At 43.0% G+C, this 7333-nt stretch overlaps 1 pseudogene; it reads right to left on the reverse strand.

Moving 5' to 3' along the window:
- On the reverse strand, nucleotides 1–5335 carry LOC108307412 (annotated as a pseudogene).
- Nucleotides 5336–7333: the final 1998 nt, after the last annotated feature.

Genomic DNA, 7333 nt, shown 5'->3' on the forward strand with positions numbered 1-7333 from the left:
CTAGATGAGCTTAGTCAGGCTTTTATGCTGGTAACAAGACAAGGGAGAGGTGTGTTGTATGATTACGGTTGGGGTGCTCAACGGCAGTGGTAGAGTGCAGCTGTCCCCAGACACATATGATCAAAACCAAGCCCTGAGCAGGTGCAATGGCCACACCACGAATATTTGCACCCAAAAAGCTGTGCTCACTCTCTGACCAATACTTATCAATGTGGGGTAATGTCTACTCAGCAGGTGACAAGGGGTCAGTCATCACATACTGGCTTCTCTGATAGAAGCTCATCTGCTTCAGAATGCTGCTCATTTTCTTCCATTGGAGAAGAGGCAAGGTCTTGGAGAGGTGAGGAAGGAGGACTGCTGGTTTGGCTGATAAGTTAGTGGTTTAGTCAGTCACACCACTAGCAGGCTCAGAATTAACAAAGGGCTCTGTCACAGACACACAGTGGGGAAAGAAGTGATTTTGCCAAGCTATGAAATGTCTGGGCCTTTGGCAGCTGCATTGACACCACTGAGTCTTCCCAAAGCATTGTGCAGTGGGAAATGTGGCTTCTTAAAACCCACACGAGGCCAGGCGCCGTGGCTCATGCCTTTAATCCTAGCACTTTGGGAGGCAGAGGTGGGTGGATCACCTGAGGTCAGGAGTTCAAGACCAGCCTGGCTATCATGGTGAAACCCCATCTTTAAAAATAAATAAATAAAAAATTTTTTTAAAAAAACCACACGAGGCTGTTGGATTATTTAATGTAGTTGGGTGGCTGAAACAGTCTCTGGGGACAAGGAGAAGCCAGGAGATGGCTCTTTACTGGGTGAGAAGATGGCATCAGTGAGTAGGTTTTACTGATGTCTGAACTTCAGGTAAAATGGGGATGACTTTTACTGTTTCCTTCAGGTTGCATGGTCTCAGCTTTATCCACTGACCTTATGTGGGAGAACTTCAGTCATTATTGCCGCCACCTTCTTCTCAGAATGGGGAACAGGCTGAGTGAAACACGTCTTTGTTTTTGTTTTGTGGTGTGGTGCCAGGACATTGATGGCCCCAGATTTAATCCTGGCTTCCACTCCTTCCTTGGAGCTAAACTCATCTGTGTCTGAAAGTTTATAAAGAGTTTGCACATGGAGCTGCTCATCTTGAGGAATAACACCCAAAGAGCCTTTATCTGTTTGAGTTAAAATACAAACCACCGTGTTTCCATTATTCATGTTGTGAATGTCCCTGTGGGGGTGGGAACAGAAGTTCAGGCAAGTGGTGACCCAGAGAAGGGACAACCTTTTTTGCCCTTTCTTGGCCTTTTTGCCCTTTCTTGGCCTTTTCGCCCTTTTTTGCCCAAACTGACATTCTTGGGCAACATTTTCATATTCCACCTGATTCTGATAAGCTACTGGAACATACTGCTTATTAATTGGAGCTAATTTTGTGGCCAAACTCTGCAAGTTATCTTCAAGGTTTTGTGTAAGGGAGTGCTTGGATTAATTACAAATCTTCTGGGGCTTGGGCTTCTACCAAACTCAATTAAAGTAGATTCTCCATGAGCAGACGAGAGAACGAAGCTCCACAAGTCTCTGGATGAATTCTTTGACATGTACAGGTACAATTTTCATTGCAGGTGCATCTTCCATTGGATAGGATGCCCATTGTATGACACTAGATTTTCTGTGAGCTCTGTATAGCTGATCAGCTTTTGGAAGAGGAGTGCCATCCCATGCCATGATGAGCACCACCAACACAGCAGTTGAACAGTGTTGACCTGTACGCTGCTGGACCAAATAGAGAACTATTATCACTGCTGCTTCTTTAAACCCACTTATCAATTGGAAACTGATGAGCTTGTCCTTTCTTTACCAGTGTACACTATTTCTATCTTTATTGCATTTCCTTTTTGACCATGCCTATTCTCCATGATTTCTCTAACAGCAGCAACACTCAGTCCTGCCCCAAGGTGTGTATAATCTGGGCCTATCTTTTTGTATAACTCGATCAAGACAGTTGAAGGTGAGCAGTTCAAAATCTTAGGTTATAGACACTAGATTTTTTGTAAGGTTAATGAAGTTCATGGCATAATATCAAAATTTTCCTGTGTACTGTCTACTGTGGACAACTGATGTTTCAACACTGGATAAACAGACTTCCTCTTCACTTTTGGTAGAAACCAATGTAAATTCCACCTAAACACACCACATTTACTTTCTTGAGAGTTAGTGCTGACTTCGGTAAAGGGTGTTCAATGAGAGATACCAGGCAGTATTGGCAGTCTGTGATGCATGAGTTGCTCCTTAACCTACTGAAGCTGTCTTTGGTCATCGCCAGCCATCACGTTATCACAGTGGTTAGGTGAAGAGGTCTGGGTCAAAAAATGTGCTTTCTGATTGGCATTCACCATTAACTACCTGAGTATTAGAAACTTTATCAGTGAATGCCTTCCCATTGGATTCTGTTTCGAGATGAAATAAGCTAAGTAAATAGAACAGTTCAATCTTAATCTTTTCCTCTGTTGATTTATGATATCTCTAATTTTATCTGAATGAGTGGGTGGGAAAGCTTTGGGTTGTACAGTAGACCTCGTTAGAGCAAGTACCATATTTTGGTTGGAAAATAAATTTTCCCAAATGCAGTAGAAAAATCATGTGGACAAAACTGCTCAAAATGTTGAATTCCGTTGCTATCCAAATGTCACATATTGTGCCACACATAGGACAACTTTTCCCACTTCTGATCGTCATCTTGATACCTTACAACTGTGGGCTTTTTCAGCCGATCTCTTGATGGGGTGGATTTTGTCTTTTTCTGTGATGTGGTCTTTTGCTTTAATGATGAATCGTTATTTTGTACATGTGACAGTGGTTTCTATTGTACTATACACCAAAAATACACTAGGGAGGAGAGCACATTACATGCCACAAGACTTGTTGGTGTACTTGCAACTCTTTTGTCCTGTGGTTTTATATAATCAAACTTAGTTTTTGAAGCAAGTTCTGTCAACTGTTGCAACGTCTGCTTCCATTTGAGTATGGGCTGCTTCCTGGCATACATCAGCAGAGTCCAAATTTTTGCTACTGTCAAGTGTCTGGTTACAATGACCCACTTCATTATTTCTTGGTGGCAACTGATGAAAATCCTTGGAACAACTTTCCAGAGTAATTATCCCTGGAGCAATACCTGTATTGATGTCAGTCTTGGATGAGTTTGATTTGGTATAAAAAGAAAAGAATGAATTTTTGGCTTCAAAATATTCATGTGACTTTGTGGATGCTTGGTTAGTAGCTGAGCTGCTAGGTGAGTTGGACAGTGTAGTTTGCCCATTGAAAACCACTGTGTTGCATGAACTTTGTTTTTCCAAAGATGGACAGTGATGAAGGTTTGGTGACTCTCCTTGTAAGTTTGGGTCTTGGAGGTCTTTTTATAACAGTGTAGAGGATAGCTTTGCAGCTATGAAGCAAACTGGCTGCTGTCTGCGTAATTCTTCATCCTTCTGACTTTGGGGAGGAATTCTCTGAAGGGGCTTCTGAGAGTTGAGTCAGGGCCTGTATGGTTACCAATTGCTCCTATGTTAATCTATCTTTGAGATAAGAGACTTGGTTGAACTGGAGATCCATCTTTTGGATTTTTACCTGGAATACTCTCTGGAGTTTTGGGTTGATTGCCTTCATTGTGTATGCTAGCATGACGACTTATATTGGAGTGTAAAGAATGTGGAATGGAATTTCACTTAAAGCCAGGCTGCTGGAATACTAAAACATGGCTTCTCTCCTTAAGATGATCACTACTCACATCAGTAGCAATGAAGCTCATAGCACTGTTACGGTTTTCAGTGTCTTTTAGGAATTTGTAAGATTTATTTTCCAGTGTGTTGCTGAATTCTTCAACACTGAATTTTTTTAAATGACACATTTGTTTCAATTAGTAAATAGTGTACATGCTTATTGCCATTTCTTAGTTTGTACAAACAATTTTGCAGGTTTGGGTCATTTCTTTTCAACCTCAGCTTTTCTATTTGTCGGCTTCTGAAACATTAACACTGAAATCTCCTTCAATGTGATCAGTTAAATGTGATTTCTTGTTTTGTGTCCACTTCACCTCGATGCTGTCATGCTTTCTTCATTCTTACATTTCAAGATGTGGGTTCCATTCCAATTTTTGTTCCACCTGACCACATTTACTGTAGTCCATGGATTCTGACTTAGGGACATTTACTGGTTTGTTGTCAAAATCTGCCTTTAAAACTTGGGGCTACTTTTCCCTCTGGAGCCTCTTGTTTTCCTTTGTAACTTCCAGATTCCTCTTTGCAGGCTCAACATGAGCAACACCTGGTGCTAAACCAGATCAAGAGATCCTTCAAAGCTACTGAAAATCAGCAGGAAGTTAGGCAACAACCAGTGAAGCATGGAAGAGTCCTCACTCTGGGGCTAATGGGAACCCCTCAGTGTTAGCTGGCAGAAAGCTTATATGAACCTTTCTATATTTTCTACATTGCTGATACCCATTACTGGAGTTAGTAAATTTGTCTCTAAGCTTGATGGAGTATTAAAGGTAGCAATTGGATTTGAAGGAACAGGAATGAAGACAGGCAAGTCTGGGACAACACCCCCACTAATACCAAGAGTTTCTTGTTGCTCTAAAAGAGTACCGAAGACCCCTCCTCGGACCGAAATAGCACCAGGAATCTCAGATGGATCTGGGGTCTCCCCCAGGGCCTCAACGTGACCTGGGTCAGCCCCAGGAAGTTCCCAGTGAAGTGGGATAGCATCAAAGGCCTGTCCCAGGACAGAGGTGATACCAGAAACTTCCTGTTGATCAGCAGTAACCTCTTGGCTCTTACCTTTTAAAGAGGGATTTTGTACACCACTTAGTCTCTGGATAAGGAAGGACATGAGTGTCTTGGCTTGTAACCAAATCATTTTCTGAGTGCTTTACTCCCAAATCAGGATCTTATAATCACAATCATGTTGCTTTTCTAAACCCTTAGAAAGGGGAACATTTTTGGATTTGGCTATGACCAGTGGGGCTTGGGAGAGTTGCCTGCAAGAGGCGCTTCGTAGAGCCATGGTAAGCCCATTGCAGGTTAAGAACTCTGGGTTCTGACATCCTCAGTCCTATCAAAATTCATACGCGCTGCTCCAGCTCTTGTCAGAAGGCTTCTGACTGGCATGGTTGGTTTGGATTCTGGCTTTTTTCTTAACATCTCTTCAATTATTTGCTTTAATTTTCCAGGGCTTAAAACCTTGACCAATGCCACATTTTTGTTGACTGCCTTGGTGTCTTTCATAGTTGACTGTTTTGCTTTTTTGTTTACATCTTCCTGACTAATCTGGAAGGACTTGCGTGGCTGGATCGAGACATAGATACGGAGCAGGAAAAAATGAAAGCACAGGAAAGTCATTGGTCCTTTGGAAAGTCGCACTTCTGAGGAGAATCTGGATGCGCTGCTTTTGAGCCCAGTCACACAAGGTTTTGGTCACTGGCCAGGTCACACTCCTAGGGCAGTGCATGGCTTCCAGCTCCAAGCCTGTACCAGCTCTCAGGCAAATTTTCCAACTCTCACTCATGCCAACAACTTTGGAGCCCAGGGCCCCACAGGGCTTGAGGAGCATAGGCAGGTCATGAGGAAGCCTACTGGTTCCCAGCACAGTCAAGGCCTGAGCGCCCAAATAGGCAGCCGCTTCCCAAAGGTGCAGAGTGGAGAGATGCAGGGAAGGCTGCATGTCTTGGGTGGGGCAAGAGGGTACCCCAGGGGGGCAGAGCCAGGAGTAGAGGGGCCAGTGGCTGTCTGCACAAAATTGCACAGGAGCAGCCTGCGGGGTCATTCCCCTCCAAGCCACCGGAGCAGTAGTGTGTCCCTAGAACAGATCTCGGGGAGTCTCTTTATTCCTTAGGTTCTTTGACAGAAGTGTTTGAAAAGAGATCTTAAGGACACTACTCATAACGGGTATTAGTTCTTCCCAAAGACAGACTGATGTGGGCATAAAGTTGAAGATTTCTATGGGACTTAACAGAATTGTGTTATAATAGGTCATTCCAGAACAAATAAAAATGGAATTAGATATCTGAGGCTTATTGAAGGGGGCTGGAAGGGAAATGCCCATAAAGGAAGAGGGAGAGGAATCTCAAGAGGCTAGGAGCCAAGAGATCACAATGCAAGTCCCATCTTGGGAGGCTGGAAAATTAAAACAATTTCAAGGAGATGTTAGAAAATCATAGGTGTCTCTGCATCTCTAAGAATGTTTTGGAAAGGTTATTGGAGACCTTGAACAAGGGCACCTATGAGAAGTCCAGTATCTGACAAGACGAGGCTTATCTTAATGGTTCTGTACCCATTAATTGGTCAGAAAGGAAGTGGAGGCTAGACAATGCCATGTATTTCCAGAGCACAGTGACTTAGACCATCAAATATGCTGTCTGCTTTCAAATCTGAAAGGCATCTTTTCATGGCCACCACAGTCCATTCTTGCACTGCATGGAACTCCTAACAGATGATGGGAGCATCTCCTTCATAGCTTCAGCAGGCCCACTTTGCTGAAGGGGGAAACTTATAGGAAGCTTAGAACAAACTACTGTCCTTTTCTCTGAGGTTTTAGGCCACAGCTCTTCCCCTCATTCATTTGCTACTCAATTCTTCTCAAACTACACTATCACCATTGCAAGTCTTGGTGGCTTCCCTAGTGGGGTGACCACAATTCTTTATTACTGAGGGGACTGACACTTTAATGATACGCATATCTGAGTAATGAATCTCATGTATGTCCATAGTCACAATGGGTCAAGGAAGCACCAGAAAATGTCCAAGTGGATCACCTGGCTCCACATATTTTACCCATCTCTTCATACATTGTATAAAGGCAATATTCTCTTCCTGCTAATCATGATCAATTACTTCTGACAGTATGGCAACTCCTCATCACCTGTGATGATCCCTGGATGTAGTAGATCAAGGTATCTTAATGACAGCCATTAGTTGTAGTTTAATGGAACCTTGAGTCTTTTACCCAGAGTAAACCTGCTTTGGGACCAGAATCTCCAACCCTGAATAGCTAAGACTTCCAGAGATGGGACGTCAGTCTCCTAGTGGACTATTAGAAATGACTATACATAAGATATTCCTGTTTTTACCCCTTGGCTGATGGTATTATGATACTTCTCCTATTGGAGACCCAGTGCCATAGAGATCTCTAATTATCTCTATTGTGAAGGCTGACATTCTGTTTCTGTGAAGTGTTTCTGAGATGCTGCTTTAGTTGTGTTCTTAGAAGGTATTCTCAATATCCTGAGGACAGCTGCTTCTGGTAGTTGAGATAATGTTATACTGCTAATGAATCCCATGGTCATCAGCCCTATTCTATC

This window comes from Cebus imitator, unplaced genomic scaffold (assembly GCF_001604975.1).
Source record: "Cebus imitator isolate Cc_AM_T3 unplaced genomic scaffold, Cebus_imitator-1.0 Scaffold79, whole genome shotgun sequence".
In the NCBI taxonomy this organism is placed as follows: domain Eukaryota; kingdom Metazoa; phylum Chordata; class Mammalia; order Primates; family Cebidae; genus Cebus; species Cebus imitator.